The sequence below is a fragment of the Desmodus rotundus genome, chromosome 3 (genome assembly GCF_022682495.2).
Source record: "Desmodus rotundus isolate HL8 chromosome 3, HLdesRot8A.1, whole genome shotgun sequence".
NCBI classification, from domain to species: domain Eukaryota; kingdom Metazoa; phylum Chordata; class Mammalia; order Chiroptera; family Phyllostomidae; genus Desmodus; species Desmodus rotundus.
This window is the reverse complement of record NC_071389.1, coordinates 36085548-36104532: the sequence shown is the minus strand read 5'-3', so window position 1 is coordinate 36104532 and position 18985 is coordinate 36085548. Positions and strand designations below refer to the sequence as shown.

At 53.7% G+C, this 18985-nt stretch overlaps 1 protein-coding gene across 2 annotated transcripts in view; it reads left to right on the top strand.

The window, feature by feature from the left end:
* The window catches only part of GLIS1 (GLIS family zinc finger 1), a 212255-nt gene that overhangs the window by 32615 nt on the left and 160655 nt on the right, over positions 1–18985 (top strand). The gene's annotated exons all lie outside the window — the stretch shown is intronic.

The following is an 18985-nucleotide window of genomic DNA, read 5'->3' as shown; positions in this document are numbered from 1 at the left end:
TCTCTGTCCTGTGCTTCCTAGGCTGCTGTCTGGGGCCAAGAACCCACATATCATAGATGATATTTCAGGAAGAACCCTGGAGCTTTGCAGCCACTGAGCCTTGCATTCTTCCATTCCTGCTCCTTCCGCTGAGTTTCCATTTTTGTACCTGAAAACCTAGTGTAGGACGGTTGTGAGGGCGAATGAGGGCAGGCAGGGGCCTGGGATGGGTATTAAGAGCACAAGCATCCGAGTTCTGCAGTGTGCCTGCCTTCGTTCCTCCGGGCCGGGTGCCTTGCACGCTGCAGGTGTTCCAGAGTGTTTGGGGTAGTGGGGCCCAGGGCTGACTGAACATGTAGCTGAGCTCTGCCGTTACCTGGTAGAGGCAGCCCAGTTCAGAGTCCTGGATGTGAGTCAGGGGGGCCTGCATTTGGACCCCAGCTCCTCTCCTTCTAGCTGAGTGACCTTTGCAGATCACTCACCCTCTCTGTGCTTCAGTGTCATCTGTAGTAGACACGGGTTGTAGTTGGCATGCTGTGGACCGAATTGTGTCCCTCCATTTACGTTGAAGCCCTACCCTCAGTGTGATGGTATTTAGTTGGAGATGAGGCCTTTGGGACCTAATTAGGGTTAGATGAGGTCATGACTGTGGGGCCCTCATGAGGAGATTAGTGCCCTTATAAGAAGAGACACCCGAAAGCTCTCTCTCTCTCTCTCTCTCTCTCTGCCATATGAAGATGCATTGAGAAGGTGACCATCTACAAACCAGGAAGGGAGCCCTCACCAGAAACTGACTAAGTGTCACCTGATCTCAGACGTCCAGCCTCCAGAACAGTGAGAAATAAATGTCTGTTGTTTGAGCCCCGCAGTCTGTGGCAGTTTGCTGTGGCAGCGCAGGCTTAGACACGGCATTAAAAACAATAGTGGATGCAAAGCTTGGAGCACAGTGCGTGGTATGTGCTAAACACACCTGATACTACTATTAGGTGGCTCCTTTTATGACTGCGATGGTCATTAGTAGTTGTGGGACCTTGGGTGTGTCACTTCGCTTTCTGAGCTCTTTCATCCTCTGTAAAATGAGGTCAAGATGCTGCCCACATGGGGCTGCACCAAGGGTCAGAGGAGATAATCTAGGTCGAGGCCCTTGTAAACTGAAACGGCGTGCCTGCAGAAGGGGCCAGTGTGGACGGCATGGAAGTGGTGGGGAGCCCTACAGAGAAATGTGGCCTAAGTGTGAGCAGCACCGTGGCGATGACAGTGAGTTTGGAGGACACTCCTGGCTGGGAAGCTCTCCATGTGGCCCTTCCAAGAAGTTACTGGTGGAAGCACCTGTCTACCTGTGCCCAGGTGGCAGTAGCTGAACAGAAGTGCCATGGGTGGGCTTGACCCCATGAGCTGGGCTTACAAGTGTCTCATCACTGAATGGAGGGCCAAGCGGAGAGGAACAGGAAGCAGGGCCAGGGCCCACAGGCAGCTGTGTGCTCAGATGTGGGAGGGGGAGGACAGCCTGCAGACAGCTCATGATCTTGCCTTTCGGCGATGCTGCATCCTAAGTGAGGAAGAGCCTTTGGTAACAGAAACCTATGGCCAATAGCTGCCCTTGGGTAGATGAGGAGACCTAGAAGCACGATTCCAGTCAGCTCCTATTCCTGCTCTGTGACATCAGGGACTCGGAAGTCTCCGATGGAAAATCACCGTCTGGAACTCTTTGCGTCATTCTCTGGTGTGTGTCCCAAAGGGGCCGTTGCCTGTTGCGTTTGTCTTCGGAGCTGTGGGCTGAGGTCGTCCTCCCCCTGCTCAGACATCCCTTACAGGAGTGGAGGGAGGGGTGTGTTCCGGGAGATTTTATGGGATTTTCTGGTTGGTTCTTTAATCGCGTTGTGTTTGTTTGCTGTCTGGTCTGGGGTGGTGGGGTGGGGAGTCCTCGGAATGTTGGCCTGAGCAGCATAGAAGGCCTCTCTGGGGCAGAGGAGGGCAGAAGTCAGAAAACGGACGTGGAGACAGGGAGGTTTTCAAACGTGAAGAGTACGGGGTTAGTTGCTGGAATAGCTGTGGTCTGACCCCACCCCACAGGCCTGTGGATTTCAGAGAGGTGCGTTGGCTGCTGTGGTTAGAACCACTGGGTCTGAGCCCAGTTCCACTCCTGATGGGCGCCGTGACCTCAGCAAGTTTCTTAACCGTCTCTGCCTCCATTTGCTCGCGTGTGAAATAATAATAGTAGCACCTACCTCATAGGTTGTAGTTAAGATGAAGGGAGGCGATAACATGGAAAAGCAATTAGAACAGTGTCCAGCACGGAGTAGGTGTTAAATAACTGTTGGCTGGACTAAATAAATGTTAGCAAGTGGCATGGAGGACAGGTAGGTCCTCCCAGTAGAACTGTTTCTCCTTTAGCTCTACTGACGCTCACTGAGCCCTTTGTACAGCCGATCCCTCTGCTGGGAGTGGGTCCAACCCTCTGAGCCTGTCCCTGGAATACTCACAGCCTGGGCAAGGGAGTTCTCAAGAACAGACAGTGGCCACCCGGGGTTGGGGAGCGGGATCAGAAAGGCAGGCCTGGACTGTGTTTTGAAGGATAAATAGGCGTTCCTTAGGCAGAGTGGTCCAGAGCAATCGCACGTATACGGCAACTAGAGTGGGAAGTGGAGAATGGGGTAACAAGGCTGGTGACCTGCTCGCAAAGGGCCTTGAATGCCAAGCTGAAGGGGGTCCAAACTCTGCCCAGTAGACAGGGGGAACAATTGGGAGGTTTTGGGCACTGTTTGCCCCCCAGTTTTCTTACAGAACCTGTCATTGCATCATTCTCGGGGTTGCATGAAATGTGACTCCCTTCCCCACTACCTTGTTAGTGTCCAGGTCTGTGTCCTGCTTCATCCCAGCTGCCTTTCCCAGTCTTGAGGGAAGCAGGCTCAGGAGCTCTTGAGTTCATTTATTAATTTACCTAACAATCTGGATCCGCCTCCTGTAAAACCCTGGGTACCACGCTAGGCACAGGGCGCACAAGCAAGGGTTGTGTGGCAATACCATGTTGAAGGTATTCTGTTCCTAGTCCAAGTGGCTCTCCCAAGGGGCCGTCACTCAAGGTCGGAAGGCTGAGACACAGTTCTACAAGTGGACAACCTGTTCCAGCTGGGGAGCCAGGCCAGGCTAGTGGAGGAGATGGGCCTTGGAGCACGGGTGGGAAGGGGATTCCAGTCAGCACCATCAGCATGGACAAAGGCCCAGAGGTGGGAAAGCAGAGGGCACGCGTGAGGAGCAGCACTGAGTTCTGCTTCACTGGAGCAAAGGGTGGGTGGAGGGAATACAGAGAAATAAGGTTGGCGGGGAGGGGCCTGGAGGGCCAGGCCAGGAAGGGCAGGGAGCAGGGGAGTTTTGTTTGTTTCCCTGTCAGCTTTCAGCTGTGTTGTGGTACCCTTGATTTTTACACACTGGGTCTTCGGAGAGGGGGCACAAAGTGAATTGATCAGTCTTTAAGATGGGGGTGGGTTGTGGATCCTGTGTTTGCAGAAAGGTAACTTATTATGAAGCCATTATAAAAATCCTTGGAGATTTCTGCCTTAATGAAGGAGGCAATTTTTCTCCTGTAGATTCTTTAAAACTTGGGTTTCAAGCAGGGAATAGCGACATAATTTATTTCTCCTGGTGCTTGATCTGAGATCCCTTGGGAAAGAACAGGAAAGAATTAGTGAGCTCTATATTACAATTTAATTGCTTGAAGGAAAAATATTATTTTTTATTGTTAGCCATTAGCTGCTTCTAGTTTTATTAAACTCAACCCTCTGCCGAGCACAGCATTAGCCACTTGGAGCTCGCCAGCTACCTGAGGGGACGAAAACCCTCAGAATAGTCCCACCTTGTAAAGCATGGTTACAAGGTGGGATCTGAGCGGCCCTGGGGATACTTGAATTTCAGACATCCTTGTACTTGACGGTGGGTTCTGTTCCCATTCTGTCCCCTCCCCCCACCCCCACCACCCTGAGGAAAGGACACTGTGCCTGGGTCAAGCCTGAATCTCTTCTAAGATGAGTGAACTTGACTGCATTGCTTAACCTCCTGTTTTACAGATGGGGAGTTTTCATTTCTAGGGGTAGTTTCTAGGGCTAAATGAGACTCTGCTTGTAAACTGAATACCCTGCTATTCAGTAGGTGCTTGATAAATGCCAGTTAATCAGTCCTGGTACCCTCCTTTGTTCTGGCTCCAGGCTCCAAACCCTTGCCTATTGCGACCCTGCCCTTAAGGGCCAGCCCCACCCCACTACCTGTGCAACCGTGCAGAGGGGAGAGGCCCCGCTCAGCCTGACCCCTCCACAGTGCCGGACAGTTCACTTCTTGTTGCTGCTTCCGTCTCTGCTGTGTGCTGGCACTGTGGCCTTGTGCCTTAGACAGGCCCCTGCCCTCAGGGAGCTCCCCGAGGGAGGGATGAAGACAGGTGACTGAACTGAGATGGTGAGGAGCGGCCAGGAGGGGCATCTTGCCCACCTGGGGGACTGGGGAAGGCTTGTATATGGTATAGACAGGTGCTGGGGGCAGTTCTGAGGGATTAGGAGGAATGAGCTCACCAGGGAAACCGCCTTATCTGCTGAAGTCACAGAGCCCTGTCAGCCACTTCTGCTGGCCGGAGGGTCTCAGCTCTCCCAGCCCTGCGGTGACTCTTCTTGACCTTCGCTTCCTCCCTCACCCACTCCTTCACCCTTCATCCATAGCTGGCGTTTTATACACACTTTAACCAGCACCTTGGAGACTTATCACCCCCTTTCACAGGTGGGACGTCACCTAGCGGGGGTCCTGGCTAATGTCCGGCAGAGAGCAGCAGACCCTGCTGCTGCAGACCACATGGAGAGCTTTTTAAACAGGTGTGGGCCTACTGTGGTCATCACATTTTCATGGACTCCCCTTTGACGGTTTAGGAACCACTTGCAGCCTGGCCCCGGTCCCTTGAGTGACCAGGGGAGGCGGTGAGCCAGGTTTTTCAGAACGGCCCTGAGCAGCCTTGCGCCGAGGCTGCCCAGTCCCGCTCCCCGCCCTAATGGCTCTCCTGAGTGGCCACCTTCTGCATCTGCGCTGTTGCCTGCGCAACATTCCACGCTCACTGAATGACCCTGTGACCAGGATCTTTGGAGATAGCCTCAATGCACTGTGCTAGCAAGAATTTAGCGCCTACCGCTGACTACTTCACGGTGTGCGGGTCTGTGCAGAGAGCCTTGTGTGCCTTGTCTACAGTAACTTCTTCTACCTCAAGTCCAGGCTCAGCCCTGGAGCGACTTGCCCAAGGTCACACAGCTGTTAAGAGGTGGAGCTGGAGGCAGCATCTGTCCAGCCTGGGCTTTCTTCCTGGGTGGCGCTCCTGCCTCAGGGGTCTCCCCTCAGCCCCGCCCCAGGTTGGAGCCCAGGTCAGTTCAGTGGGGCTATCCTGGACCAGTGGGCCCAGCCCATGGAGCAGAGAAGGCAGAAAGGATCCAGACCAGGGTCAGCTGGCTGGCAGAAAGCGGGGAGGGTGGAGTCCTACGCTTGGACCTGAGTCCACGGGGGGGTGTGGGGCTGCGAAGAGAACAACCATGTTCTGTGCACCTGCTGTGTGCCGTGTGCCACGTCACCTCTCCCTGCTGCCCTGTGCCTGGTACCCAGCTACACCTAACCATGTGAGTGCCACCTGCCACTCGTACCCATGCTGTCCCCCACTCTTCTCTCTGTGCTCGCGCCTGTCTTTATTTGGCTAACTCCTGTTGATCTTTCAGGACTCATTTCAAGGCCGACCCTACAAGACCCCTGACCCCACAGTTTCTTGAACATCCCTCTGTACAGCACTGACCACCCACCTGTGTGGTGGTCTCCTGCTCTCTGTCCGTCTCTCCCACCAGGCAGTAGGTCTTGGGGACCAGGACTGTTTTTACTCCTCTGTGCCCCCAGGGCCTCTCCTCAGGCCTGGCATGCTCAGGGAAAGCTTTTCCAATTTGATTGGTAATGATAGAGCCCCCTCATGTTTGACCTATACTGTCCGTCTCCCAAAGCGTGTTCACACCCATTGTCACTATCTGCACGATGGTCGGAGAGTTAGGTAAGGCAGGGTGATAAGGGGAGGAAACTGAGGCTGAGGAAGCTGAACAGCATGATGGTGATAGAGCCGGGTGTTCAAGTCCAAGACTTACTGTGCTGTCTCCTGCCACCACCTGCGAGATGCTGCTGACCTGCTTATGGCAGCCACACCTTTGGCAGTCCTGAGGCCAGGACTGCTTGTAATCAGGTGGCCTTCCTCCCCATTGAGCTCATGCTGCTGAGGGAATAGAAATTTGAATCAGTGGGTGGGGGTGAGGGGCTGGGTTGGGGAGGCAGATGCAGCTCTAGGTGGGGGTGCTGAGGGACCCAATGGGGTGGTGGGGTTGGGCGAACATGTTAGAACCAAACAGTGGTTTTGGACTCCGGCTCTGGGAGCCACTGAAAACCACCCTGATTGGTTCGCCAAACACCTGCCCCATGCGTCTGGGTATTCAGAAGATTGGGAATGGCCAACAGCAGCGAGGAAGATGGATCTAACTACTCCAGCCTGTGGAGGTTAAGTTGGCTATGGTGGTGGCTCCAGAGACTCACTGCACGCAGGGAGACCTGGGTTCAAATCCTGCCTGGTCACTAATGCCACTGACTTGACATGGGGCCATGCAAGTCACTTCCCTTCTTTGTGCCTCAGTTTTCTGTCTATAAAAGGAGGATAATAATAGCCTCCTAGAGGAGTAGGGAGGATTACATCATTAAACAGAGCCTGTAACAAACCGAGTACCACAATTATTTCTGTCTCTGTGAAGTGGAGTTGTACCCTACCATGCTAATCTCCCTGGGCTGATGGGCGGTCCAGATGCAGCAGTCTGCATACTGGGAAGTGCTGGCACCTCTCTTGTCTCAGAAAGAAGGGAGGTGGATGCAGAGGACAGAGCTTGGCTCTTGAGCTGCTTCCTAGGGAGGATAGGCCCCCAGAAGCCAACCCAGGGCCAGGCTGACAAATGGGCCAGTCCGGGCAGCGAAGCCTGAGCATCTCCAGCCAGAGCAGGTGAGTAGTCAGAGGGGCCCAGGAAGAGCTATGGGATTCCCTGAGGGTGGTCATCCTGGTCCAGAGAACCAGGCCTGCAGGGGGCCCAGGCCAGTGTGTAGTTCCAGCCCAGTAAGGAGAAAGGAGGCCGAAGGTGGGGGAGGGGGGACGCTGGAGTTCTCTAACTTCTCAGCCCTGTACCTCCCCACAACCCCAGGGACGATGATAGTACCCAGCGGCAGGTTGGGATGAGAGTGAATATCACCCTGTGCGGTGATATTAGCAATATGTGTTAGTATGTGAGACGTGCTTGGTCATTGTTAGATGATCTTTTTATTGTTACTGTTACATTCTTCACATTGTTACTACGTTCCTTCCCCATACTTCCTGAGTACTTTGGGTACCACTTGCTGCTTTATGGTTGTGCTGAATACTTTTATCCTTCAGGCAGTGGGGAGCCATGGAGGGCTTTTGAGTAAGGGGATGGCATAGAGCTGGGCTCTGGGATGATTAATCTGCAATAGGTTTCAGCCTCATTAGGAGGTATGGTTAGCTCAAAAAGGGATTTATTGTTCATGGGATTTTAAAAAATAACTTTTCAATTCTTTTCCTCTTTAGTTGGAGGGAAAAGAGAGGTTGGATGAGAAGGAAGAAAAAGCTTGTGTTAAGGAAGGAGGGGGCCGTTGGAGGGGGTAAGGTATTTAAGGAGATAGGAAGCACTGCTGAGCGGGCTGCGCGCCAGGCCTGGGCTTGCCAGTGTGCGGAGGTCGGGTTGTGGGTGAGGAAATGCCCTCATCCCAGCACTGCCATCCATCCCTGTCAGACTTGGGGATGATCACGCCGTGGGTTATCTCTGAGCCTTCCTTGAGGCCGACTCCAGGGCGGGGCTGCTTTGCTGGTGGGCGTGACTCTGGGTTGGGGTGGGGGCAGGGGAAGTGAAGTTGGGGTTGACCATGAAAGGACAGAAGCCATTTAGAGAAACTGGAAGTTTGATACAGTGGAGCTGTGCAGGGATGAAGGACCCTTTTTTAGCAAATCCGGAGCCCAGCCAGTATATGATTTGATGCTGGCTGAGCTGCTGCAGGGAGTGGCCACTGGAAAAGCTAGTGGGGGTGCTGGGAGGTGGTGGAGGCGGGTAGAGGAAGAGGGGAGGGAGGAGAAGCTGGCAAAGGAGGCAAGTTCAGGAAGATGGGGGTGTGGGTAAGTAGGGCACTTGGCTCCTCCAAATGCCTGTGCATTTGGGATCCTGGGCCCAGGGCTCTTCCCACGCTTCATCTGCAGTGATTCTGACTCAAGGAGTCCAGGGTGGACCCAGAAATCTGCATTTTAAACAAGAGTCCCTGGCTAGAAGGCAAAGAAGCAGGCTCTGAGAACACTGATTTAGGTCCACCTCCAGCTGCCACGGTGGGTAGAAGGGATGAAGCAATATGTAGCAGGTGGTAGAGGGGCGGGGCCTTGCATGAGGGGATGTAGCTGGTGGAGGAAGAAGGCAAGGAAGTAGGCCCTAGCCTGGGCAGAGGTGGGAGACCCTGGCCTGGGCAGAGGTGAGAGTGTGTTTTTGGAGAACCTTGTTTAGAAGCTGGTCTTGACTGATGGTAAAATTGAGGGCAAGTATGGGGGATCCACGAGCTGGGTGGGGATTGGACAGGGGGCCAGTCCTGGGAATCAGACCAAGAGGTCAGAAGTAGGGGAGCACAGCTAGGGAGACGAAGGAGGGCCAGAGCAAGTCTGAAGATGGTGTGGGTGGTGAGGGTACAGTGGACCCTGCTCAGAGAGAGAGGGCTGAGGTCAGAGCAGGACCAGTAACTTCCCGGAGAGCCTCACTTTGGATTCCTGGAAACCCTCTCAGATCTTCCAGAGGGCAACTGGGGAGGCCCCAGAGGCTGGCTGGGGATAAGCACGCTGTGCTGTGAAGGGGTAAGTGGTCCCAGCACTGGTGATGGCTGTAGACCAGGGAGCTAGTGTTACAGGTGGAGAGAGATGCCCAGACTCTCCATTCAGTCACCCACTGTTTGCTCATCAAATATGAATTAAGGGCCAGGCGCTGAACAGGCAGCTTTCTCTCCCTTCCTTTTCGGGGGCAGTGCTGCCTGGTGGTTAAGGAAGAGTGGGGCCCCGGAGCCTGGGGTTGCATCTCCCTGGTCCTTCACCTGCTTGCTGGGCAGCCTGGGAAAGGTACTTAATCTTTGTGTTTCATCTGTGAAAAGGGGGGAAGAATTGCACCCACCTCAAGGGGTTGTCATGATGATTAAATGTCTAAATCCAGGCAGAGTGGTTAGAACGGCACCTGGATTCTATTATTCTGGCTCCACACCCTTGGACAGTCCCTGCCACGTGCTGTCATCAGCCTTTGTTCCTGCTGACGCCATTTCCTTTGTCAGAATGCCCTTTCCTCCCTTCTTTGCCCGTTAAGGCCCAATTCAAGCATGTTGCCGTCTGACTCATTTTTTTAGCTGTAAAAGGGGTTAATCATTTCTGCCCTGCCTGCCTCTCTGGTGACAAAGGGAAAAAGAGACAGCCTTGGCACCCTGGACAGCAGCGTACATTGTGAGCTTCTCTGCAGCCTTTTACTTGTTTTATTGTGTCCATTTTAAGATGTAGAGGTTGAGGCTGAGAAGTACTTCTTGTGAGAGTCCTTTCTCCATCCAGGGCCTAGCCAGTTAGTTCAGGCAGAGGCCACCTGGTGTCCGGCTCTGGGAGGGGACTCTGCTGTGCCCCATGTGAGATTGGCCGGCCGAAGCTCTCCCGGCTGTGTCTTGCATCACAGACCTTCACAGGGCCTTGGTGTTTGGCTGGTTCCCCATGATGGTGCTGATGGGAGCCGGAGCTGGGAGTGTGTGTGTGTGTGTGAAGTGACTGACAGTTCATCTCTGTCCCTGGCCCTGAAGATGCCCCACCATGGTACTGAGTGGGTGCTGAGGGGTGAGGCTCACCTGTGTGATGCCTTCATTATAGCACCTGGTTCAGGCTTGGGCTAGACCACTGCTGTTTGATTCCTACTTTGTACTCCTTTTGGCCAGTGCTGGATGCTGGGGACCAAGAGAGAAATCGGGTCCAGGTCTGTCTCCAGGAGCTCGCAGCTGAGGGGTCAGGCAGCTGGGTATGAGATAGTGACCACACAGTGTCACTCAGGGTCAGGAAGCCCAGAGGGAGCTTTATTCCCAATGAAGTGTGATGCCTGGACTGCCAGGAACCTCCTCCTGCCCTCCCCCTCCTGCCCGCTCTGCACCTCCCAGCTCCCCCCTGCCCCTCCCACTCAGGACAAGGACTGGGCCTGTCACACAGGGCCACTGTCCTCTGCCATGTCTGTCTCGCTGCCTTAACTCCAGCCACACTGAACCATGAGCGCTTTCCTCACATCACTGTGCCTTCGCACCTGCTGTTCCCTCTGTCTGGGCTGCCCTTCTTTATGTCTGTGCGTGTTTCCTACCTGCCTTTCCAAATTCAGTTCAGATGTCACTTCTGTGAAGCCTTCCCTAGGACCTTCTTCCCTCCAATGGGGCCTGTGGCCAGTCTGCTCCCAGCGCCCCCTGTCCTTTCTCTGCGTCTGTATTTCTACTTTGCTCTGTTGAGTGAATGATTAGATGAATGGACGGACTGTAACTTTGAGCTGGTCTGTTAACCTCCCTCATCTCACAAGGGTGGTGTCTATGGAGACAAGCAAATAACCTTAGAGAAAGTGCTCAGTTATCCACAAAGCACCATTAAAGCTAAGGCACTGCTACCATTTCTAAAATTACCGTCATTGTTTTTTATCTACCCTCCCCCCCAATCAACACCTAGCATAGTCAGCCTCTGACCTGGAGGGATATGGCTGGCGCCAGATCTGCCCAACTCCTGGGCTTTGGGGGACTCCACCAGCAGGGGCCCCTCTAGAGTTCTCAAAGGGCTCACCCAGTGAATTCCCCACCACTCAGTAAAACTTGAAAATGGTCAAAGTGAGAACATTTATTTATTGACTTACTCATTTAGCAGATTTTTCTTCAGCACCTACTCTGGTACATGATACTTTATGGGTGCTGTGGGCCCGCTCTTGGGGAGCTTATGGTTTAGTGGGTAAAGCAAGTGTCAGACAAGGGAGGAAGCACATGTTTTGGAAGCTCAGGGAAAGAAGGCCTTGTCCCCAGAGGGGGCAAACCAGGAAAGACATCCTGGAGGAGGGGGCCTTTGTCCTGGACACTGAAGAATGGGAAGGGTTTTAGTGGTGGTGATGGGAGGGAGAGCGAAGAGGGAGGTGGGAAAGGCAGGCGTGGAGGAGCACCGCTACCTGCTCACTTGCTTCAGCAGGAGCTGGCACATCTGCCCGGGAAGGAAAGAGATCCTTCTCCCCTCTAACCCTCCTGCCCTCCCACTTCCCCACCTCTTCTCTCTTCCCCACCTTTCTTTTGCTAATTGCTCAGAGTACAAGCAGTGCTGTGCCCTAGAGACTAGTAGAATAGAGACTCAGATGGATTTATCCCCTGTGAGCCCATGGTCGCATTCCTGGGCACAGGAGGGGCGCGGCCTGTGGAGAAGTTTGCAGAGAAAACAGAGCCTAATGAGAGTCTGATGAGGTGCTTGCCGTGAGCCAGGGGCGGAGCAGGCGTCACCTGCTGCACACATGGGTGGGCGCAGGAAACACTGCTTAGCAGTGGGGACAGTCCAGCCTCCCGGGGGGTGGCCCCCGGTCCTCAGCCTCAACAATGGTCCTGATGCCATGAGGGAGGGCAGGGGTCCCACACACTCAAGGTTGGTCGGGCTGTGTGGCTGCTGGTGGCCTAGTTTACCTTTGTGACCGTTTCCTGGCCTGTGACAGACAGATACCACTTGCCTCCTGAGCTGGAGCAAGAGGCAGATACAGGGAGGAAAGCAGCTGGCCCAGAGCCTGCTCCTGGGGACCTTCACATATGGGGGCAGTTGTCCCTATCGCCGGGTGACATGGGGCTGCCGTTAGGGTCTGGGGCTGATAATCCCAGTTTACTGGAAGCCCCTTTACTCAGAATTCCTGCTTCATTGTCCTCATAGTGTGGCGGAGGTGGCCAGCTGGTCTAGGAAAGGCTCCTGCAATGGGTGGCCCGAGGCAGAACTTCGGTCCAGCCCTGTCACTTCCTAGCTGGTGGACCCATCACTGGTTGAGCAGTTCTTACAAACTGAGGAAGAAAATAAACATACACTCCCTACCAGGTGACCTTTAGGAAGGAAAGGGTAACAGGATAGAGTAGTATCTCCCAGGAGGTATCATTATGAGGATTAAATTATACGAGGCCTGACACAGGAGCTCCGTGCTTTACATTTTGGTAAAACAAGCATTGGATGGTTGTACCAGGTGGTTGACGTTGCCTCAAAGTCTTGCCATTCCTGGGAATACGTAAGTATTAAAGAACTCCATCGAAGCCCTCAGAAGACCTTTACTTTCTGTGCTCCTGCCTGTTACCCCTTAGTCAAGCGAGTGTCTGAGAGTCACAGGGGCAGCAGCTTGAAGGGTATAAGAGGTGTTGGGAGCTGAGACCCACTCCCCCCACCACTGCAGAAGACATGAGTGGCCCCTCCCAAGGCCAGCTTTCCTGCCTGCCTCTGGTTCTGGCTCCCACCTCCCTTTGCTCATTTGTTTCCTCCCTGTGAAAATCTTCTCTTAACTCAAGAAATGCTGGGTTCCAGCCCAGGCTGTGCCTTTCAGAGGCTGTGTGACCTTGCTCAAATCACTTGACCTCTCTGAGCCTATATCCTCACAGGAAAAATCCTGGCATTGGAATAGCTCTCTGGAGCCTCCTACACACAGTGCTGGAATCTTTTGCATATCAAAGCCACAGTAGTGCTCAACACTGTCAGAAAGTTCAGTTAGGTGACAGACACAGTGACCCTGTAGGATGGTCTGACCTCCCTAGCAAGTGGACAGGGTCCTTGATGATCTGGCTCCAGTATACTTACAGCTTCTTTCCTGCTTCCCTTTTGGCAATCCTGACCTTTTTCATCCTCTAAACACACCATGTGCTCTTATCTATGCCTTTGTATGGTTGCTCGTGTGTGTGTGTGTGTGTGTGTGTGTGTGTGTGTGTGGCTGGAGAGCTCCTACTGATCTCTCAAAACCCAGCTCAGATGTTCCCTCTCTGAATCCTTCCCATCTCTTTCAAGTAGAGTCAGTTGCCTTGACCAGGCACCAGCATTTTTACCCTGTGCTCTAGGTTATCTGCTCCCCACTCTGAGTTTCCCAAGGGTTCCAGCTCAGGGTCTGGCACAGACCAAGCCAGGATCATTTCCTATGCTTGAACTTAGCTCCATTTCCCACCTGCTCTTCTTTCCCATGTTGGAGGGAAAAGACAGTACTGTGGGTGGGAACAAAGCAGCATCCTCTGTTGGAGAGGCCGAGGAGCTGATGGAAGGTGGAATGGGTCTGAGCCAGGGGGAACTGACCCTCTACTGTGCTGCCTCCAAAATGGGCTGCAAGGGAATCTTCTTTTTTTTTTTTTTTCTGTCTGCCTGTCTGTCCATTCATCATATAGTGAGAACCCAGCTTCATGTTAAGTATTGCTCTAGTCCTCAATAAACAGTGGGGAATAAGAGAGAGACCCTGCCTGAAGGGGCTCGCAGCCTGGTGGGGGAGATGGAGGAAACAGTGACCGTGGATGGGGTGGCTGAGACGATGGAGGGAAGCCAAGGACCTGAGAGCTGAAAGGAGCCAGCCCAGCAGCGCGGGGTGAATGAGTCTGAGTTGGGCATGTGGATGATGGAGAGATGTGAGCTAGATGAAGGGTTGGGGCAGAGGAATGGGCATGTTTCTGACAGAACCTGTAGATGAGAGTTGGTGTGTCTGTCCATGGTGGGGTGAGGGGTCATAGGTCAGGCTGGAAGGGTCAGTATTCCTCTTGCCAGATAGCTGGGGACAGAGTTTGCTCTGATCAGATCTGGCTGCGGTGGTGGCAGCAGCAGGGAGAGGAGGAGTAGGTCAGGGCCTGCTATTTGAGACTTGGCGACTGACTGGATGTGAAAGATGAGGGTCAGGGAAACAGTCACGGACAAGTGGGGAAGTGACAGTTGTCTCAGGAAATAACTCATTGGAAGAGAGGAGAAAAACACAAAGAACTCAGCAGGGCTCTCTGCAACTAAGGGTAATTTTGGCTTTGGAGAGCCAGCCCTGGTAATCAGATTGTTAAAATCAGGTACTGGGGTTTTTGCAGAAAATGAAGCAGATCAAAGCCAGGGTCGATTAGGCTCTGATTAAACATTGCCGAGGAGGGTCAGAGTCATTACCCAGGAATGTACACAGGCCGGCAGCCCTGACGGGGGATAATAACAGATCGCACCCGGCAGCGCAGACACCACGGCGCTCTGGGGATGCGGTGCTCTGCAGTGGGGCAGCCGCAAGGAATGGTATGTCCACGGGCTTTGATGGGAATGAAGGTGGCAGGGGGTGTGTGTCGAAGTCTGGTCCCCTCTTTGTGGCCTCTGTCTCCTTCTCCACAACCTCCGTGGACAGGACTGCTCCTGCAAGCTGGCATCCACTGAGGTCACTATTTCCCACCTTTGTGTGCTTGCTCATGCCCTTCCTGCTGTGTTAAATGCCTCCCTCACCCTCTTCTGTCTTCTGTTTCCCTCCAGGACACTGCTTGCTTACACCTCCTCCAGGAAGTCTTCCCTGACCCCCAGCCTGGGTCAGGTAGTTATCTCCTCTAAGTTCCCACAGGAGTTGTCATGGTCTATTTCCACGTGTGTCCCCCGGCCCTCTCCTGACCATGTGTCCCTCGCTGGCAGTGCGCCTCTCCATGTCCTGTGTGTGCAGCTCAGGTCCAGGCACAGAGCAGAAGTCAGGCTGTGTTCACTGATCTGGGCAGAGCCAAGTCCCTGAAGCCACATGGCTGAAAAGAGCAAAGCAGGGTCAGGCTCTGCTTGCCCACCCTGGGAACAGCCCCAGGACTTTAACTGAGAGGAGCTGGTGGGCGGGGGTGTGGTGCCCGGAGTCTGTCAGCTAGCATAAGGAGTCTCCAGGCATCTTGCCTTCTGCCCAGCTGAGGAGAGGCAGTTGGCTCCACCAGGCTGGACTGCATGAAGGAGAGTTGCTGGAAGGGAAGATGGGAGTCCCAGGCTGAAGAGTGTGGACTTGGTGATCTGGGCACTGGGGAGCCACAGAAGGTTCTTGATTTGGGGCACTGACAGAAACAGAGCTGTTTCTTCTGTGAGAATGGGATCTCTCTGGACAACCAGCTGTCCTGGTAGATCTGACCTGGATTAGCTGCTTCACCTGCACTGGTCCTCCCCATACATGACCCCAGAGGGCCCAGGCTGGCCATGGAGGGGCCACATCAGCCCAGGAGTGAGAGGGAGCAGGACTGGGCTAGCCTGAAATCAGGCTGAACTTGGTTTACATACTCCACAAACATATGCCTACTGTGTGCCAGCTCTGTGCTAAGCCCTGGTTATGCTCTGGGGTTCTGGCTCCCACTGGAGATGGGGGGAGGAGCTGGGCTACAGAGGTCTGGGAAGGGAGGGCGCCCATCGAGGGAGACATGGATGCCTCCGGGCCTGGCTGGGAACATTGGGGGTTTAGAGGGAAGGAACACAAAAGCCCTTAACCTCCCAGCTGGAATGTGGATACTTCATCCAGACTACTCTTCTGACCCTCCTCCAGCCCCATAAATGTCCAGTTTGGAGAAAGGAGTCAGCTTTCAGCTCCAGCAGAATAAGGTTGATTAAGAAACTGAGCGCCATAAAAATTGTCTGCACTCTGGCAGGCTGGTGGTTGAGAGAGCCACGGAACCTCAGGCTTGGGAAGGACTATACAAAGCCCTCATCCTTCTAATCCAGGCCCTCCAGCACTCGACCCTTCTGCAGCATCTCCAGCAAGTGACCACCCTGGGCATGCTTGAGTATCTCTGGGGCGGGTTCTCACTACCTCTCCCGTGTACCCCTTCAGGACTGTAATACTCATTGCCTGACGTGCATTTACTGGGTACCTGGGCTGTTCCTTCATTCCACACACCTGCCCTCTGCGTGGTGTTCCGCCAGTGCTGGAAACAGGTTTGCTAAGGCGAGTACTGGCTTCCATCTTCTGTGCTCACTGCCAGCCAGGTGCTGACTCATTTGTACCACCCGATCACATTTAATTTACACAAGGACTCTTCATGGTAGGTGTACCATCATAGTCTCATTTCACAGGTGGAGCCCACAGAGATAGTGCAACTCACCCAGGGTCACGCAGGAAATAAGAAGCAGAGCTGGGACTTGAACCCAGGACTCCTACCCATGGTCTTTTCTCGTGGTCACCGGTTCCATGGCTTGGTGGGAAGGGGCCTTTGGAGAGGCACTAAGGCTCTAGAGATTGCCTGCTTGGGTTCAGAGTCATGTCCACGGAATATGAGGACTGTCATAACAGAGTTAATGGCTGTCAGGGCGCAGAGCAGAGTCCTGCCTTTCTTACACGCTCAGGGGTTGTTAGCAGTGTACACTGGCAGGGAGGTGGGGGAGTGAGGAGGTGGGACCCCAGACTCCACATGCCTGGACTGAGCCTCACTGGCACCCCAGGCTCAGGGAAGGATGGCCTCTCTCCGACTTCCTACTTCCGGGCCGTCTGCAAGCCCTGTCATTCTGACCTGGATCTCACTTCTTTCTGTCTCCACTGTCACCCCCCAGTCCACCTGCACTGACCTCCCAGCTGGTTTGCCTGTTTTCTCTTTAGGCTGTTTCCTACACTGTAGTTAAGGTGACCTTTTTGTAACACAAATCTGATCCTATCACATACCCCTACCCTGCTTAGGACTTTACTAGTTTGTTGCTGTTTTCAGAACAACACTCATGTTTTATACCTTGGCCCACCTTCTGCACGATCTGGCCCCTGACTCCCCTTTGGCTTTGTGCTGTGAGGCTGCCCATGCTCCATACCCTAGTCACACTAGTCTTCTTTCCTTCCCCACCAAAGCAGTTACCTCTGTCTTGAGGCCTTTGCACAGGCTATTCCCTTGACCTGGAATGCTCTTCCTCCCTCTGCTCACTTAATATTTACTCATAATTCTGAGTTTAAGTGCCACTTCTGCAAGGAAGCCTTCCCTGACTTCTCTCCTGTGTTCTCATAGCTCCTTTTGTACTCCCCTCATGCCACTAACAGAGTTCATTATGCATTTATTTAGCACCCTCACTAGGTTCTAAGCTCAAGGCAGGCACATCTCTTCAACTCATCATTATGTCCATGGTGCCCAGCACATAACAGGCCCATAGCAAATCTTTGTTGAATGAAAGTTCAAAGGAAAGAAAGGCAAGGTACTTGGGGGCTTTGCGGGGGGAAGAAGAGATTCCAGTAGACCTGGCCTGGGTGTCAAGGTGGTCAGCATTTTCAGGGACCCTCCCTGCAACAGTTCCTCTTCATTGTGAGATGTGGCTGGGAAGCTCACCGGGTATGGATGTCTTTTTGGCCGACATCCTCCTTCAGCCTCCAGGACCTCTCTCTAGGAGGCAAGGGCAGTGTGGACTAATAAAGACAGTCTTTCTGCTGGACACTGCACTTGGCTTCCTGTCCGAGTCTTGATCCTGCCTCTCTGTGAGGCCTGGGGCCGTCCCTTCTCTTTTCTGGGCCTCAGTGTCCCTATCTGTAAAATGGCAGAGTTGTTGGAGGAGATCTTGCGGTCCCTTTCCACTCTGGTCATGTGATTTCACATATTACCTTGGCCCTATTTGTTGTTGTTGCTGAAAGACAGATGCTCCTAGATTGACTGATGGTAAAGGACCTTTCCTAATTCTTTTCCTCCTTGCCTGTCCTCTCTGGCACTGAAATCATTGCTCACCAAGAATCATTTCAGACAGGAGCGTGGATGGGTGCTAAAGAGTGATGCCAAATCCACCCTTGTGAAAAGTTGCCAGCCTTTTGCGCCAACACGCAGGGCCCCAGCCAGGGTCCTGAGCATTTGGTGTCCCTGCATGCTTATGGGAACCCATGAGGAGAGGTAACCCACAGAGAAAGGCCCTGTTCTGATGACATTCACTTTATTTCAGTCACATCTAAATGGCCCTTGGCCCCACCAGCCTGTGGGCTCCTCACACAGGGACACCGGGACTGTGACTGATTGACCTCCCACCCTCCGGCCCAGCCCAGGGCCTGCCGCCAGGTGTCAGCCCTGTCAGTGACTGCTGAACAGCTGGAGGCGAGAATGAATGGCTGCCGAGTGGGTCTCGGGTTAGGGGTTGTGGAAGGGGCTGCGGAGAGGGAGAGAGGCTCCTCACCTTTACAACAGGAAGCATCTGTGCAGGGCTGGTGCCGAATCCGCCTGGAATGGCCCTGGCCGGCCAGATGCCAAGAGTTTATTGCATGCAGCACAGCAATTTCAAATTTCCTTTATTCTCCAAGAACCGATGAATTAGTTGAGAGATTAAGAACACTTGCAAAGTAGCTGACAAAGTGGTTTAAGTTAGTGTAGTATAAACTCAGCACAAGAGTGTGTGGGAGTGGGGGGAGTGGGGGTCAGGGAAGGTCCCTGAGACCAGGAACAAATGGCTGACTGGGTGCTTGTGGCTCTACAGAAGGAGATGAAGGGAGATCAGAGAACGGGTCCCAGGCCCACCACCTAGCAGCCGTGTGGCCCATAGCACATCATTCAGCCTCTGAGCCATGTGGGAGAAGGGGGGACATTCGTCGTAACCTCCCTGAGGGCAGGGGCCATGTCTGGGTTCTCTCTCTGTCCCGGGCACCCACACGTGTGTGGGGGGTGGATGGTCCCTGGTGGGCTCAGGCCCTTTCTCCTGCCCCTTCCTGGTAGCCCTTGAACAGCTGTCATCAGCCTGGAGCTGTGGAGGTTTGGGAAGCCCAGTCCTTCGCTTTGTCAGCACAGAGAGAATGTAGGTGTTCTCTTTCTGGGCTGCTTTCGACTTGACACACTTACCCAGCCTGGCAGCGTCCACTTCTCTCCTTTTGCTCACAGTTTCACTGAATTTTCCCCAAGTCTTTTCTGCTGGGCCCAGACCCCTCCCTGGCCTCTGACCAGCATGTCCCACCCCACTTGGCATCATCCCTGGAGCAGTGAGCAGCAG